General features: G+C 33.9%; 1 protein-coding gene across 1 annotated transcript in view; it reads left to right on the top strand.

Moving 5' to 3' along the window:
- The window catches only part of PTPRB (protein tyrosine phosphatase receptor type B), a 157,063-nt gene that overhangs the window by 24,009 nt on the left and 113,537 nt on the right, over positions 1–19,517 (top strand). The window lies entirely within an intron of this gene.

Below are 19,517 nucleotides of genomic sequence, written 5' to 3'. Positions count from 1 at the left end.
AGGATATATCACATATGTTCTCTATATTGTTATGTTATGTTGTTATGTTATGCTGTGTTGTTTTATGATGTAATGTGATACTATATCATACCTTATCATATCAGAGCATGTATCATATCACATCACTATACTGTATTATATTACATTGATTTATAATATGTATTTGAGGAGAATGAGAGAGACAGGGATAGGGAGATAGAGAAATAGAGGATCATACAGTGGGTCTAATTTGCACAGAGTTGGCCCACAGTTCTCTTGAAAGAGTGATGCATCTCCCTGGATATCATCTTGCCTCAGGAGAAGGGAAATCAGAGCTCTTGTAGGTCAACTGGTACCTGTAATGGTGTAAAAACATAGAGCCAGAAAGTAAATTGCATGGGAAATGAGGAGGATGATTATGGGAAGGGAATAGAGTAGAATTGGACTCTACAATATGGGCCAGGATAATTGCTACCATGAGGAAATATTTGCATCCTTATTTCTTCATTCAGGAATTCATACTAGTAAAAGTGAGAAACATCAGAAAAATGCGTGGGGGTGGGGGATGATGCAAGATCTACAAAGACAAGAATGTAGAAATTAATTAAGAGAGAGCTCAAATTTGATAGTTCAAAAGTTTAATTCCATGAGGAATGCAAAGAGATTAAGGAAAAAAATTAAATAAATTAAACAAAATTAAATAAAATACATACCATGGATCAAAGAATTAAAGTTCAGACTAGAGCAAAAAGGCAAGAAATGAAGAGAACAAGAGAAAGCAATTTCAGAAAAGTCACAGATAAAAAAACTAACAAAAGAATTTGGAAAGGAAAAGGGGGTCAATTATGACTAACCAATTAACTGAGAGAAAGAATAGAAAAGGACAAAAGAGAAGAAAGAATTAGATAATTGAGTAAAAGAAATCACTAAGTTAACATACTCCAAAACTAAGGAAAAGATTGACAAATTGGATGGTATCAAAAGAGAAGAGAGCCTGTAGGAATAGTATCAAGAGTATATTAAATAAAATTAATCACAAAGACAAAATACTACCTTAATAGAGGAAGAGAAACAAAAAAAAAACTAGAACACGCAATGCTACTTCTCATAATTTTAAATTATAGTGGATTAAGTAATCCAATAAAATGAAAGATACTGTCAGATTAGAAAAGAAAATCAAGGCTATAAATCTGATGCTTTCAAGAACCACATCTAATAACAAAGATATACATAGAAAAACAGTGAAAGATCAGAACAAAATTTATTATGCATCAGGTAAATCCAGAAAAGCAAGATTTACAATCATGTTACCAGAAAAACAAAAATTGAAATTCACAATATAAACAGAAATAAACAAGGAAATCACCTTATGTTGAAAGAAACCATAGACCATAACCAGTCTTAATATCAGACTTATACAGCATAAACTTATAACGAAAAAATAACCGAATTACAAAAATGTACAGATACTTTACAGAAATGCAAATGTACAGATACAACTATACATAATAGTAGGATGCTTTAATTTCTCTCTCTCTCAGAGTTGGATAAATATAACAGATAAACAAGGAAAAATATTGAATTGAGTAATTTATAAAGAAAACATGGATAAAAAAGCATCATATAGCACTTTTACAAAAAAAAAATGACCACATGTTAGAAAACAGAAAAATCATAAATAAATGTAAGAACAAAGAAATATCAAATACATCATTTATTGACCATCACACAGTAAAAGTAGTAATCAATTCAAGGAGCATAAACCAAAGATACAGACCAAAATGGAGACCTAATAGTGAAATCCTAAATAAAAAGTACATCAGAGAACAAATCATAGACATGATAAATAATTATCTGAAAGAATAATGATAAGACAATATACCAAAATGTAAATGATTCATCTAAAGTAGTCATCAAAGGAATATATATGTATATGTATATGCATATGTATATATGTATATGTATATATGTATGTACATACATACACACATATACACATATACATCCCAAAAAATATGTGAACAAAATAAAAAAGAAATGATCAATAACTTGATTGTGAATATTTAAAAATTAAGCTCGAAATAAACATGAAAAGGGAACAAAAAACAACTGTAGAATTAATTTAAAAAACTGAAAGTTGGTTCTTGAAAAGCCTACCAAAATTTATAAACTTTTAGCCAACCTGGTTAAAGAGAAGAGGGCAAAAAATTCCAGCAACAAAATTAAAAATGAACAAGGCAAAATAACAACAAAAGCAGAAGAAATAAGAAGAAACATCAGAAACTACTAGTCACAATTATATGCCAACAAAACTAAAAAACACAAAATAGAGGATTGCCTTTAAAGATGTGAACAACCCAAACTAAGAGAACACCAAGTAGATTTTACACAATGCAGTGTTGGAAGAGGAAATACAATTAACTCTATGAGAACTAACAGAGGAAAAAATGCTGGGCCTAATGGATTTGCAGGAGAATCTAATCGAACTTTTAAAAAACAAATAATGCCTATCAGTACACATTATTCTCAACAATGGAAAAAGAAGCATTCTATGAAACTCTTTTTGTGAGATAAATGTAATCTAATACTTGATCCAGGGAAGCACAAAGCAGTGAAAATGAACTATATACCAATATCATTAATGAATATTGTTTCAAAAATTTAAATAAAATCTTGTCAAAGCAAGGGTAGCAATTATTCAAAAAGAAAAATTCATCATGTCCAACTTGAAAATATGTCAGGGATACAAGAACGGTTCAACAATACCAAAAATAATCAATATATTTAAAAACAAAAATGTCCAAAGACAAATGGTTATCTCAATACATACAGAAGTAATCTTTGATGATATAAAACACTGATTTATTATAAAATGTAAGGATAAAGCACTACTTTTAATATCATGGAAAGTATCTATCTGAAATTAAAAGCAAGCATCATATCCAATGGGGATCCAATGGGGATAAAATAAGAGCTTTCAAATAAAAGCAGGTAGAAAGAAAAGATGTTCCTCTCTCCCTTATTACCTGATATATTTCTCTAAACTTAGAAATGTCAATATGATAAAACTAACTGTACTGGATGATGACATGATAATTTATTTAGAAACTCCTAGCAAATCAGCAAGGAAACTAATTGAGATAATAAATAACTTTAGCAAAGTTATTTACCCCACAAAAAGCAATAGCATTTCTATGTAATAACAACCAAAATAAGAGGAAATAATACAAATGGAAATTTCATTCAAAATAACTGCAAGATGTACAAAACAGTTGGGGATCAACTTAGTTCAACATGAAAAGACATTCCTATGATTCTTCTTAAAGAAATAAATTAGAAAGCTAGAGAAATATTCAGTGTGTATGTCTGGATCATGCCAACATAATAAAAATGACAATACTACCAAAGTCAATTTATAGATTTAATCTGACATTAATCGAACTACCAAAGGGATGTTAAATGTGCAGAGTTAGATAAAATAAATAACAAAATTCATTTGAAGGAAGAAAAGAATAGCATATAAAATGAAAAAAAGTAGGAATGAAGTGAAAATAGCGAGTTCTAACCTCAAACTATATTATAAAACAGCAATTATCAAAACCATTAGGTACTGGTAGGGAAGTAGATTAATGGAACAGACATAAACTTAGAAGAAGATAACAACTGAAAACATCTACAAGCAAAGCATCAAAGAAAAATGCTCATTGGATCCAAGGTGAACAAGGATTCCTGGAAGATTTAAAGAAAGAGGTAAGAGTGGTAGAGGAAAAAATGCTAAAAGAAATGAGAGTGATGCAAGAAAATTACGAAAAGAGAATTAACAGCTTGGTTAAAAAAGCTACAAAAATACTGAAGAAAATAACACCTTAAGAAACAGAATTTGCACAAAAAGAAGAGGCACAAAAATTCACTAAATAAACAATATTAACAAAAAAAAATAATAAAATAAATAAAATACAAATACAAAAATACAAAAAGATGCCCGATGCCATGATTTTCCTAAAGTCAGAGTCCACAGATGTCTAATATTGAATGAGGTGTGTTTACCTTTTTTATATACTTTTTTGATGTGCTGATCAATCTTATTGAATTTTTTTCTTCTCTTTTTTTAAAAAAATTCTTTGTTACAAAGATGGCTCTCTCAGAGGGTGCAGGAAAGTGATTTAGAAGTTAATATTAACAATTTAAAAACAAAAGTTATCAATAAAAATCGATTTCTAAATATACCTCTACAAGTCTAGGACAAGAACTGCTTCTCTTTATCTTTGCTTTTCCATACTTAGACTAATCCTTGGCACACAGGAGGCTTTTAATAAATGTTTGTTGCTTAGTTATGTTTCATCCTCCTAGTATATCATAGCTTCTTGAGGGGAATATAACTTAATAAATTAAGTGAATAATAAATTAATAATACATTAATTAATTAAATCATTAATAAATTCATTAAGTTGTTTCCCCTGCCCTACCTCTACTTCTACTACCTTCTCTTTTTTCTCTTCTCTCCTCTTCATATTCCCTTTTCCTTTATCTATAGTTAAAGATGGTCAGTGAGAATTATCAGGTTTAAGATAGATTTTGCTCACAAAGGCAATAATTCTCATCCTTCTTCTCCCCAGTCCATCCCACTTGCCCAACCCAAACTCAAGTCCTGCCCTAAGACAGAAGTTCACAAAGTGTGGTCCAAAGAGTGATCAAAGTGGTTGGCCAGAATCCTTCAGAAGGGCTCATGTAATATTAATGATTGTAGTATTTCAATGACTAACTTTTTCTGGCATGAATTAATAACTTACAATGGATGCTCAAAATCCAGACATCACCTCATGTGTGTCTACTCAAATGTGATCCCATTCTCCCCATTCATTTTGATGAGGTTTTCTTGAATGCATTTTTTTCCCATTTGATGGGAAGTAGCAATTCTCCTGTGTCCAACATAATAGGTGGCAGTGGTCCACTGCAAAGTTTGAGAAACATTGACCTGAAGTCATTGGCTTAGGCAACTTCTGAAATAAAAGCAAAAGCAGTGTTATTATAAAGTATAAATTGGTCCAAAATAAGCTGAGGAATTCCAAACAAATGAATGTTCCCAAAGAGAGCAAAGAAAACTTTATCAATGCATTTACTATATATTACACAATAGTTTAAAATATATTCAGATAGGAAGACAAACTCTGGTTGTATCTTCTAAATCAATTCAACAAATATTTGAAAAGTACCTTCCATAAACATGATTCTTTCATTCTATGCCATAGCAATGAGCCTTCTCTTAGTACTATCACTTGCTGCATACAAAGGAAGGGGTTAAAGAGGATAATCACTTAAATAGCACCTATTATTTGCCAGATACTGCGATAAGTGCTTTACAAATATTATCTTATTCGATACTCACAACAAACCTGGGAGGTAGATAGTCTTATTAGACCTATTTTATAGAAGAGGGAACTGAGGTGATCAGGGATTTAATTGACTCACCTAGGGTCACCCAGCGAGGAAGTGTCTCAGACCAGATTGAATTCAGATCTTTCTGACTCTAAATTTGAAGCTCTATCCACTATACCACATAGTTGCCTGAGAAAAAAAAAATAAAACTTAACCAGATAAAAATAGATTTATAATTTCTCTCTTTTTTTTTAATAGGGTGAGAGGCACCATGTAAAAAGAGGTCTGGTTTTGGAATAAAAAGACCTGGGTTCAAGTCTTATCTCTGACACATATTAGCTCTATGACCCTAGGTTAGTCATTTAACCTCTTGGTGTCCCAGACAACATTCTTTTTTAATGACCTTTGAAAAAGTCTTTTCCTTAATTAATTAATTAATTTTTGATTAACATTAATTTTTTTAAAAATCTATTTCCAAATTTTCTTTCTCCTGCCCCTATACCACCCATTGAGAAGGCAAATAATATATCAATTATACATACAAAGTCATGCAAAACATTTTTCCACATTAACCATGTTGCAAAAACAAACAAACAAATAAGAAACATAAAGAAGGTGAAAAAATATGTTTCAATCTGTACTCAGAGTTTATATCTGGAGATATATGGCATTCTTTAAAATCATGGATCCTTTGGAATTGTCTTGAGCAAAGTAGCTAAGTCTTTTCTTTTGGCATGGCAATCAGGGTTAAGTGACTTGACCAAGGTCACATAACTAGTAAGTAACAACTGCATATAGTTCTTGGGTTTGTCTTGGCAGGTAGACTGCCAAGTATTTTATAACATTTGCAGTTATTTTAAATAGAATTCCTCTTTCTTTCTCTTCTTGACGGGTTTTGTTAGTAATATGAAGAAATGCTAATGATTTATGCGGGTTTATTTTGTATTCCACAACTTTGCTAAATTTTTGAATTGTTTCAAATAATTTTTTAGTTGATTCTCTATGTTTCTTTAAGTATGACATCATATCATGTGCAAAGAGTGAGTTTTAATTCCTGATTGCCTATTTTTAGTCCTTTGATTTCTTTTTTTTTTTTGTCACATGGGTCAATGGGTATTCACAGTTAGATAGCCCTTTGGGCATAGTTCCAAATTGTTTTCCAGAATGATTGGACCAGTTCACAACTCCACAGACAATGCATTAGTGTACCTGTTTTTCCACAATCCCTCCAGCGTTTGTCATTTTCCTTTTCTGTCATGTCAGCCAATCTAAAAGGTATGAGGTTGTATCTCAGAGTTGTCTACATTTGCATTTCTCTAATCAATAATAATTAATCTATATTAATCTACTAATCTCTAATCAATAGCATTTCTAATATAATATTGAATAGTGGTGACAGTCAACATCTTTGCTTAACTCTTGATCTTATTGGGAAGGCTTTTAGCTTATCCTCATTAGAGACAATGTTTGCTCTTAATTTTAGATGTATAATACTTATCATTTTTAAAAAGGTGCCATTTATTCCTATGATTTCTAGCATTTTTAGTAGGATTGGATGTTGTGTTTTCTCAAAAGCTTTTACTATGTCTATTGAGATAATCATATGATTTTTGTTATTTTTGTTATCGATATGGTCAATTATACCTATACTTTTCCTAATATTAAACCAGCCATGAATTCTTGGTATAAATCCCATCTGGTCATCTTTTTTATATATTGCTGTAACCTCCTTTCTAGTATTTTCTTTAAAATTTTTGCATCAATATTGATTAGGAAAATTGGTTTATAGTTTTCTTTCTCTGTTTTTGCTCTTCCTATATTAGATACCAGCGCTACATTTGTGTTATAAAAGGAATTTGGTAGAACTCTTTATTTATTTTTAAATAGTTTAGATAATATTATAATTAATTGTTCCTTAAATGTTTGATATAATTCATTGAAAATCCAAATGGTTCTGGGAATTTTTTATTAGGGAGCTCATTTATGATTTGTTCAACTCCTTTTTCTAAGATAAGGTTACTTAAATATTCTATGTCTTCTGTTAATCTGGGTAATTTATATTTTTGTGAATATTCATCAATTTCACTTAGATTATCAATTTCATTGGCACATAATTGGGCAAAATGACTCTTAATAATATCCTTAATTTCATCTTCATTGGTAGTACATTCACTTTTTTCAATTTTGAAACTAGTAATTTTGTTTCTTTTTTTTAATCAAATTAACCAGTGGTTTATTTATTTTGTTGGGTTTTTTTCATAAAACAAGTTCCTAGTTTTATTTATTAAATCATTTTTTAACTTTCAACTTTATTAAACTCTCCTTTCAATTGGAGGATTTCCATTTTGGTGTTTAACTAGGGATTTTTGATTCATTCTTTTTCTATTTGGTTTTTTTTTTAGTTGCATGCCCTATTCATTGATCTACTCTTTCTCTAATTGATGTAAACATTTAGAGATATAAAGATTTTCCCCTAAGTACTGTTTTGGTTACGTACTGTAAATTTTAGTACATTGTCTCATTGTTGTCATTCTCTTTAATGAAATTATTTATCATTTCTACAATTTGTTCTTTGACCCATTCATTCTTTAGGAGTAGATTACTCTAATTGGTTTCCAATTAATTTTTTATCTATGCTTCCATGGTTTTTATTGAATGTAATTTTTATTGCATTATTCCTGCATTTGTTTGTGGGGTTTTTATGTACTAAAACATGGTCAATTTTTGTGAAGGTACCATGTACAATTGAGAAAACAGTCTACTCCTTTCTATTCCCATTCTATTTTCTCCAGAAGTCTATCACATCTCTAAAATTCTATGCATTTTCTTAACTTCTTCCTTATTATTTTATACTTAGATTCATCTGGGCACTAAGAGGAGAAATTTAAGGTTCCCCACAAGTACAGTTTTACTATTTCCCCCTGTAATTCAGTTAACTTTTCAAGAATTTGTATGCTGTACTATTTGGTGCACATGTATTTAATATTGATGTTACTTCATTGTCTATGTTGCTTTTAAGCAAGATGTAGTTTCACTTATTATCTCTTTTAATTAGATCTATTTTTACGTTTGCTTTGTCTGACATGACGATTGCTATCTCTACCTTTTTTACATCAGCTAAAGCATAATAGATATTGCTCCAGGTCCCTATTTTGACTCTATGTGTATCTGTTTCAAGTGTGTTTCTTATAAATGACATATTGTGGGATTCTGGTTTCTCGTGCATTTTGCTATTTGCTTTTGTTTATGGGTAAATTCATCCCATTCACGGTTGTAATTAGTATCTATGCGTTTCCATCCATCCTATTTTCTTCTATTTAATCCTTCTCTGTTTTAATCCTTATCTGTTCTCTGTTTGCCCTGTTCCTCCACAAAAGTCTGTTTTGCTTCTAATCACTATTTCTCTTAATTTGCTCTCCCTCTTATCAATCCCTTCCCTTTCTTTTGCCTTTTTTTCTTCTGCTCCCGGTTGGTTAAAATAGATTTCTATACCCAGTTGACTGTGTATATAAATATACCCCTCTTTGAACCAATTTCAATGACTGAGATTCAAGCATTGTCAGCCCCACCTACCATTTCCCCTACATTGCAAAAGCTTTGTAAAAGTTCTTCTTGGCACGCCTCTTTTATGTGAGAAAATTTTCCCCATTCTTCCTCTCCTCTCCTCCTTATCCTAGTGCCTTTCTCTTTCTCATCCATTCTTTTTTTTTCACATTATCACAATTGACTAACTCCTATGTCCTCTGTCTATGTCGAATCTTTCTAACTGCCCTTAGTTATATGGAAGTTATATGTATTATCTTTTCATTTAGGTATACAAATAGTTTAACCTTATTGAGTCCCTTATGATTTCTCTTTCATGTTTACCTTTTTGTGCTTCTCCTGAGTACTGTATTTGAGAGTCAGATTTTCTAGTCAGCTCTGGTCTTTTCATCAAGAAGCTTGGAAGTCCTCTATTTTATTAAAGGTCTTTTTTTTCCCTAAAGGATGCTACTCAGTTTTACTGGTAATTATTCTTGGTTGTAATCCTAGCTCCTTTGCCTTCCAAAATAATATATTCCCAACCCTCCACTGCTTTAACATTGAAGCTGCTAAATCTTGTGTGATCCTAACCATGACTCCATGATATTTGAATTATTTCTTTCCGGTTGTGTGAAGTATTTTCTCTTTGACCTAGGAGTTCTGAAGTTTGGCTATAATATTCCTGCGCATTTTCATTTTGGGATCTCTTTCAGGAGATAATCAGTGGATTCTTTCAATTTCTATTTTGACCTCTGGATATAAGATATCAGGGCAGTTTTTCTTGATAACTTTTTGAAACACAATGCTTAGGCTCTGTTTTTTTACCATGGCCTTCGGGTAGTCCAATAATTCTTAAATTGTGTCTCCTCAATTTATATTCCAAGTCAGTTTTTATGAGATAGTTCACATTTTCTTTTTTGACTTTGTTTTATTGTTTCTTGATGTCTCATGGAATCATTAGCTTCTACTTGCCCAATTATAATTTTTAAGAAATTATTTCTTCAGTGAGTTTTTATGCCCTCTTTCTTCATTTGGCCAATTCTGCTTTTTAAGAAGTTATTTTCATCAATGAAATTTTCTACATCTTTTGCTATTTGACCAATTCTGTTTTTTGAAGTGTTATTTTCTTCAGTATTTTTGTGCCTCTTTTGCCAAGCCATTGTTCCCATTTATTTTCCAATTTTTTTCTCCATCATTATTTGTTTTTAAAAATTTTTTTTAATTTGTCTTTTAAAAAATTTTAGCTCTTTCAGGAATTCTTGTGGGGCTTGTATCTAATTCATATTTTTTTTCCTTTCAAGCTTTTACTTGTAGCTGTTTTGACATCGTTGTCCTCTTCTGAGTTTCTGTCTTGATCTTCCCTGCCACCATAGCAACTTTTTGTGATTGATTTTCTTTTGTTGTTGTTGTTTGCTTATTTTCCTAAACTGTTTCTTGACTTTGAAGTTTATGTTAAAGTGGGTCTCTTGGGACAGCAAAACCTTCTTTCCACCTTGGAACCATGAACTTTGAAGCAGGTATAGGGATATAGGCAATGCAATTGTCAAACAGTGTACTGTCCTTCACCCAGTGCTAGCATAGAGGTCCCCTCTAGTCTCTCTTTGACCAGTTGTTCAATCTCCTTACCATCTCTGGTTTGAGGGTTCCCAAAGCTGCTGTAGCTGCTATTGCTGCCTCTAAGGTCCACCACTGGTGTTGCTGCTACATGGACTTTGGGCCAGCCTCTGCACTGGTGCACAGTCCTCTCTTTCTGATCTCCTAAGTTGTCTTAGGCTGGAAAAATAATGTCTTGCTCTGACCTTTTGTTGGCCCTGCCACTCCAGGATTTAATTTGAGGCCTTATTTTAAAGTTATTTGAAAGGGAGTGCTGGGGGAGCTCAGTTGCTTCCTCTACTCTGACATCTTGGCTCTGCCCTGGAAGTTCCCCCAGCTAATATTCTAAAATTTTAAGTGAAGAATGAATTGTGTACCTATATCCATGAAAGAAATTTCTACACTGGAACCCTAAATTGATTTTTTTTTAAATCGTTGCTCTGAACTAAAAAAAAAGTTTATTTGACAGTTAACTTTGGATTTTGCTCTTCTTGAGACTAGTCACAGAATTCTAAGGAAGTCTTGCTATATATATATATTATATATATATATATATATATTATATATATATATATATATTATATATATATATATATATTGGTTATATCACTTGAATAAATGATTGCCAAAATGAAATTGTGCAAGCAATCAAGAAGCACCTATTAAGCACCTACTGTGTGCCAGATACTATGCAAAGACAAAAAGAACCCTCCCAGTTTTCACAGAGCTGACATTCTTTTGGGAGAAACAATTGTATATTACACACACACACACACACACACACACACACACACACACACACACACACACTAAATACAAGATATTTTTTCTAGGGGCTAGTGGTGAGGATTGAGTGTAGAGGTGATCAGAAAGGTCCTCATGTAGGGTATAGCTCTTGAGCCGAGCTTGAAAGGAAGCTAAGGTTTCTAAGAGAAGAGGATAAAGAGGGAATGCATTATAGGCATGGAAGGAAGTGAACAGCCTACACAAAGACCAAGAGAAGGAGATGGAATGTCCTGTGTGACTTAGGCCAGTATATATGGATCATAAGGTGTATGAATAGGAGAACTTTCAAATTCTGAAAAGGTAAACTGCAGACAGGTAGGGAGGGATTATAAAGAGCCTAATATAGGAGATTTTATTAGATTCTAGGAGCGAAAGGGTGCCACTGTCAGACTTGGGTTTTAGGAAGAATCTTGGGCAAATGTATGGAAGGATGAATTGGAGAGGGAAGAAGCAGGGAGACAAGTGACATAGCAGAAATGACTGTTGACTCAGCCCAGTAGAATATAAGCTAGTAGAACATTAACTCCTTGAGAGCAGAGTCAGATTTTTTTTCTTTTCCCTACTTCCTAGCACAGTGTGTAATAAATAAATCTTTGTTGAATGAATGGATGTTTTATATATAGATATAGACATAGATATAGATATAGATAGTGTGTATGCATATATACATACATATGTATATACACATACACACATACAATGCACACGCATGTACTATACCTTCAAGTATTGCTATGATGCTTCCCCTATTTTTTTATATTGAAATACCTTAAACCTTGTAGTGTCATTTTCAGTTTTTAAACCTTGTATTCATGGATTTAATTTCATTTTCACAAACATTAAGTATTATGCAAGACACTGCTCTAGGTTCAGAGAATGAGAAGATAAAGATAAAATGTGCTCTTAGTCTATTGGGAGAGACATGTATTTAGGTAACTATAACACTAGATGTGAGGGCAGAAGGCTGAGGTGTGACTTAAATCCCTACCCTCAAGGAACTTATATATAGTGGGGAGGATATAAGATAAATATAATAACAATAACAACAATAATAGTTAGGACACTAGGAGAGAATAGGAAAGGTTCTAACAATGATGTGGGATATCCAAGAAGAGAGAGAGCAAAAACAGCTGGAGGTAAAGGGAGGTGTTGAGAGGTGAATATGGAATGGGAGGGAAGGGAGAATCACTTTTATGAAGAAGGTAGTGCCTGAGCTGATCCTTGAGGAAAGAAAGGATTTTTTTAAAAGGTACAAATGTTCACAAAGACCCTTCTAGGCATGACGGAAGGTGAGCACAATGGGACAGAAACAGGAAAGAACAGGACAATATTAGGGAATAGCTATTCCCTAATATTGTCTTGATCTTTCCTGTAGTCTAGTTCAGTTGAAAAGAGGAGTGTTTCTAGAGGGGTAGTGAATTACGTCTGGAAAGATATTTTGGGACTAGAATGTGGAGGACATTGAATGTCAAGCTAAAGAATCTATAACTCATATGGTAAGCAATGGAGAAATACCAAAGATTTTTAATCAAGGAGATGATGTGATCTGAGCTCTGCCTTAGAAATATTAGTCTGTGAAAAAGGAATTGGAGACTTGTTATGGTAGTTCAGGCAAGAGATAATGAAGCAAGGGGAATTAATGTGAGAGATACCACAAAAGTAGGAAAAAAGGAAGGTACATTAACTGATTGAGTATGATGGGAGGAGTTAGACTGTTAGCTCCTTCAGAGCAAGGACTATTTTTGACTTTTCTTTGTATCCTCAGGGCCTACTTGGCACAGTGCCTGGCGCGTAGTAGACAAGAAATGCTTGACTTGTGAGGGAAAAGAGTCAGAAGTGTCCAGAGTTTCTAGCCTGGGTGACCGAAATTTGGTGGTGTCAAGAAAAGAAAGAGAGGCATTAAAAGAAAGAGAGGTTATGTTTTCAGGAGGAAAGATGAGTTCAGTTCCAGACATATTCTGGACAACAAGACATCCAGCATTTGGAACTGCAGAATATGAGCTTAAAGGAGATAGCGTGATCATATGCATAAAACAGATAAATCATGGGAGTGGATGAGTTTATAAATCCAAGATCTTGTAGGCTGAGAGTCATATCACAATTTCATATTCCCATAAGTCAGTCCTTTATTTCTCTTTTCCTTATCCTGTTATCCTAGGTATCATGGAGATCACAATTCTTCACTAAAAAATAGATAGCATTTGATTTCTGAACAGTCACAAAAGTCAACACACATTTATTAAGCATTTGCTATGTGCCCAGCACTATGATAAGTGCTGGGAATAGAAATACAAACAGAAAGAAAAACAATCCTGCCCTCAAGTAGTTTGCATTCTTTTTTTTTTCCAAAAGAAGAATTGCTGACTTTAATTTCTTATTTAAATATAGTGATTTTTTAAAAAGAGTAAAGTATAAAACTTTATACTGCAAATATTTTACATAAATGTAAACATACATATTTCTACCCTGTAGTAAAGCAGCTATGAAAATAAGGAAGGAAGACAACACATGAAAGGAAGATGAATGGGGTGAGAAGTAGGGGTGTAAAAATGAAGTTACCTGGAGTTGAGACACTGTAGACAAAGTCTGAGAGTCAGGAGTGCAGCCTGAAGACATGTTTAGCCTGGGACTCCTCCTTAAAATGCAGGTTTGAGGAGGAAGCAGCCAATCAGAGACAGAAGCTACAGAGTAGAGGTTACAGTTACCCTTTCAATATTGTAGGGATTAGAGGCATGGTGCCCTTGTGATCTGGAAAATCCACATAAAAGTTTTTGGCCTTCGTTTCGTACCAGAGGAGTCTGAATTATTTCTTTTTCTTTTATGGGGTGTTTACAGTACTTTTTGTAAAATTTGGGTTAAGTATTTGGTTATAGGCTCTGTGTAGATCAACATTAAGTAAAAATATTTTTTTCTGTGTCATCTGCTGGCCTTTACATGTCATCTGCAGCTTCCACAAAACTCCCTCCAAATTCCCGTTTAATTTCTTGTGCCAACCCGTGATATATCGAAAACACAGTGGAGAAAGTCACAATGTGGATAACTGTACTTTTAATGTATAATGGAGTGAGATTTTAATGTATAATGGAGTGAGCTTCCAGGGTGAAGAGCTTCCAGGGTGAATATTGTAGAGAAAGATGGAAAAATGAAAGAAGTATTAATTAAATGCTTACTATATGCAAAGCCCTGGGCTAAATGCTCAGAACACATAAAAAAGTAAGATAGTCCCTGCTCTCAAGGAGCTCACATGTCTAATTAGGGAGAAAACTCTAATAGAAAGTTTCAACTGCAAGTAAGATATTCAAGTTCTGTGGTTCTTAGGGTTCAATGAAGAAGCATATGGAAACTAATGGCTCTTTTTCCCAGTCATAAAATATCACTTTCTGATGTTGAAACATTTGACAGGGCCAATGACTAGTGCTAAGTTACAATTAACCTTTTCTGGGTCTTCAGTAGCTATGGAAGTATCACCTGCAGGAGCAGTTGGTAGGCTACATCTCCAGACGTAGCTTCCCAGAGAATGATGGCTGCAGGCACTGGGCTGGAAGCATTACCATTTCCAAGGTTCCTGGACTCAGGGTCCTGGGCTACCTCCATCAGAATCTGAGGGAAGACAGCACAATAGAGAGAGGCACTGGACCTGGAGTCAGAAAGACCTGAGTCCAAATCCAGCCTCAGACACTTACCAGCTGTATGACACTGGGCAAATGACTTAATGGCTGTTTGCCTCAGTTTCCTCAACTGTAAAAATGGAGATAATGATGCCATCTACCTCCCTAGGTTGCTGTGAGGATCAATTGAGATAGTTTTTGTAAAGCATATAGAACAGTTCCTGGCACACAGTAACACCATATCAAAGTTAACTGTAGTAGTAGCAGCAGCAGCAGCAGCAGCAGCAGTAGTAGTAGTGGTAGTCGTGATGGTGGTGGTAGTGGTACTGGTGGTAATGGTGGTAGTGGTAGTAGTAGTGGTAGTTATAGTAGTAGTTGTAGTAGTAGTAATTGTTGGTAGTAATTGTTGTTATTATCAAGGTGGTGGTGGTAGTGGTCAAATTCTGCTGGCACATGCCACCTCTCATCTTTTCCCTGCTATCTCTCCCTCCAGTGTCTTGTCGAGGAGATTCAGGAGTGTAGCCTGGAGAGGAATTAAGATATGGCTGGCCTGAATCCCCTCCTTAACAGTGACATTAGTAGGAACAGCTAGGTGGCTCAGTGGATAGAGCACTGGCCCTGGAGTCAGGAGGACCTGAGTTCAAATGTGACCTCAGACACATAACATTCACTAGCTATGTAACTCTGGGCAAGTCACTTAACCCCAATCGTCTCATTCCCCCCCCCCAAAAAAAGTGATATTCTTTGCTAAAAACCACTTTTTTAAGGGGAGGGTCCTTTCTAACCACTACCTTTCTGTACATTTATTCATCCTCTAATCTTGTGAGGAGAGCACATCAGTCAGTGTAAAATAGAGCCTAAAGCCTAGACTACTCTATACTGAAAGTTAAATAGAACTATACAATTATTATACTTATATATTATATAATATTTATAATTATATATAATATAAACATCTCATAATATATGGTTATATTGCTCTTATTACATAATACTATTATAATATTAATTTAACATTAATTAATAATGTTAATACAATACATAATATAAAATATAATTAATGATACAATATAATATTATATGTAAATATATGTAATATATAACATAGTATTATATAATATTACTATAACTATATTACTGAATGGAAGGTTGGTAGAACCAAGGGAGTACCCATATTGATAAGATTAACAGATCCATCAAAGTATTACAAAAATTATTAACTGAATCATAGAAATTTGGAGTTGGGTCATTGAGTTCAAATAGTACATGAAAAGGGATCACCTCTGCAGCAAGTAATCAGTCAACCAAAAAAATATTCATTAAGTACGTCCTCTGTGCCAGATCCTACACTAGGCACTGGGGATATAAATACTGAGAATGAAACAGTCTCTCCTCAAGAAGAGCTCACATTCTAACGAGGGAGACAAGCATACATACAAAAAAAAACACCATACAATATGAATATAAAGTGAATCAATACAAACAAATACAAAGTAGTTAAATGCAAGGGAACTTGGGGACAGGGCACTTCCAGTTGAGATCATAGAAAGCTTCATGCCAAAGATGGTGCTTGAATTCTTAGAGGAGAGGGGGTTAAGGAGGAGACAGGTTAAGGACGGGATGCAACAGTCTTGGCAAGTGGTCTTGGAGCCTCTCCTTAAAGACAGAATGGGAGAATAATCCAACAAAGCAGCCTGTTTCGTTTCTAGACAGCTCTATCCTTACATTGAATCTAAAATCTGCCATTCTGAAACTTTCACTCAGTATGCTTAAATCTTCCCCAGGGCCAAGAACATCCCAAATACCTCTCAAAGAGGAATACATTTTAAATAGTTGGAGAAAGCTATGTATCCCTAGTACATCTTCTCTTCTGCAAGCTAAATGTCACCAGCTCAAGTCAATTGTACCATTGTTCCTGAGTGGGGTATGTCAATCTATTGCCCTATTACCTCATCCACCAACCCTCTTAAAAAAAAAAGCCTCTTTTCCTGATCACAACTTTCCTATGTCCATTGTCTTCCAATTCAAATGTAAGCTCTTTGAGAGCATGGACTGTTTTTGCTTCTTTGTTTGTATCCCCAGCACTCAGCTCAGTACTTGGTACTCTACATAGTTATTTCTTAATAAATGCCTTTTTATTCACATTACATGATCTCCAGTTCTGCTCATTCTCTCCTGGATGTAGTCTACTTTGTCAATATTCTTCCCAAATCATAACACCTAGAAAGAAACTCAATATTCTGGATATATTCTGACCAAGACAAAGCAGTGTGACATTCTTATCTCCTTTCTCATTCTAGACAGCACGTTGTTATTAACATAGTCTAAGACCTGGATACCATGTTGTACCATTGACTTATATTGAGCTAGAAGTCCATGCTGTACTATTGAATTATATTGAACCCAGTGGCCAAATTTTTTATTCATCTCTATTACATTAAACTTTATTAGAATTGACCCCATCATTTTCTCTCATTGAATCCTAACTCAGTTGACCTACAAGTTAGCTAACCCTAAAAACTTTATATTATTTGAATATGTCATGAGCATTTCATCTATGTCTTCATGAAAGTAATAGATTAAAATGTTGAGTAGCACAGGGCCAAGGACAGAGCCTTTGGGCACTCCATTAAAACTTCTTGGTTGACATTGATCCATTAATTACTGTTTTTTTGGTCTGGTTATGTGACTAATTTCTCCATCTAATTTACTTCTCCCTCCACCATGTCTATAAAGGGATTTCATGCACAGAGAGATGTCTCCCCCTCCAAAAAAAAAATACTCTGCTGAAATCCTAGTGTATAAACTTTCTAAAGAATTCCTCCTGGTCTACTGGAGTGTTGTGAAAGAAATGGAGCATGGAAAGGCTTCCTGAAAAATAGAAGCTCCCCAGAGCCTCTTAGAAGGTGCCAAATTTGAATGAACAAAGAGGGATGGGTAGAAGTGGCTTGGACAGAGAAGGTTAGATGACTGGGCTTGGTGGGTTAATTTAAACAAAAGAGTAAAGAGCTTAATTCTGATTTAGTCTGTGATAGTGTTTTAAGTTAAAGTGGAGCAATAAGTACAAGTCAATAATTCATTTCAACAAGCATTTATTAAGTGTTTACTATGTAAAAGGCATTTCACCCTTATTGAGTGTAAAGGGCATGAAAACATAACCTTGGTTATAGCACAGAAAAGCAATTAAAAGGAGTAGTGTTAGAAAAAGGAAGAAAATAGAAATCATTATAGTCTTCTAGCAATGATAATTTGTACTGTACAATTGCAAAAAAAGAGAGAGAGTATATTGTATAAAAAAAGCATCATAGGCTTGGTAAAGTAACTGAATTCTCTTGGCAGAGTGGAGGAATGGGAAGTATTGTTTAGTAAATGCAAATGAACCAGTTGGAGAGGGAGGCAAGCAGTACAATTTTCCTGGAAACTTATGGAAACTTAAAATTAAATTCTGTGGGATTTAAAGGTTCCAAATGCTAGAAAGATATATGCATGATCTCAGATCTAGCTGCAGATAAAAAAAAAGAGCAAAGAGTTTGTGTTAGATAGATGTGTGTATTACTTTATTAAAGAGATGGAAGGAAGGAATAAGATGACATTTTCCCAAATAGAATTAAATCTATTTTGCTTGTTTATTTTCTGCTGTTCTTCAAATTAGAAACTCTGTTACTGTACACAAGGTAAAATCAAGTGAGCATGGCATATTTAATTTTTAAAAATAAAACAAAATGCTTCCTTTCCTCTCCATTTAGCAACTTCAACAGGTCTTTTTAACTCTTGGAAATGACAATGTGAAACGTGCTGTAGTTGCTACAGTGATATCTAAAGGAAGTGATAATAAATTATTAAAGGTGTGGGTCATACTTTGGCTGTTATCTGCATAGAATTCATTTTGTTTGTTCCTTGAGAATCAGGAAACTTCTGTATATTGTAAGTCCCGGAGTCATTCAAGGACCCGGAGGTACGCTGTGTCAAGGGCACAAATAGGTACAGAAAACTGAGGGAAATGTGCTTATAATGCTCTGCCACTAAGGTATCCCTGAAATTATGGCGGGCTTACATATATTACTTTGTGTAATAACGGGAAGAGTTTTTTAGATTCTTAGAGCTGAAAGTGTCTTGATAGATTTTTATTCAGTAATATGCCGCAAAATGTAGTTTAGATTGCTTTGTTTATTCGAGGGGTATTTAGTTAAGAATTAATGATGAAATTGACTTGTGGTGACCTTATTATCCCTTGCTGAGCATTATATTAAAGTAACTCTTGAAAGAAAAGGGCATATAACTTTAGCGGATAAAATCCTAGCAAACTATTGCATTCCTCGATCACAGTGTCCTCATAAATGGCATTTTGGAGTCGTTTTTAGCCTACAGAAACAAAGCAAAATCTTTACAGGAGAAAAAAGAAAGTGTATAGGAAGAAGAAAAAAGATTGCATCCTGATTAGAAATGGGCAAAGAAGGACTTTTTGTTAGTGAGGGGGAGGGGACCATAAGAACTGAACAAATTCTTTGAAGTGAGAAGAGGAAAGTGTGGGATAAGGACATTTTAATAAAGTTCCAGGAAAGAGGTTTCGAGACCTAGGGAAATCTCCTCTAGTACAGGATTGGTCAAGCATAATCTTGGGAAAAGAGTCCCTGGAGAAAGCAGATGAGGGAG

The sequence above is a fragment of the Phascolarctos cinereus genome, unplaced genomic scaffold (genome assembly GCF_003287225.1).
Source record: "Phascolarctos cinereus isolate Bilbo 61053 unplaced genomic scaffold, phaCin_HiC Scaffold_1;HRSCAF=81, whole genome shotgun sequence".
Classification (NCBI taxonomy): domain Eukaryota; kingdom Metazoa; phylum Chordata; class Mammalia; order Diprotodontia; family Phascolarctidae; genus Phascolarctos; species Phascolarctos cinereus.
The sequence above is the reverse complement of the archived record's forward strand: the minus strand, read 5'-3'. Positions and strand labels throughout refer to the sequence as shown.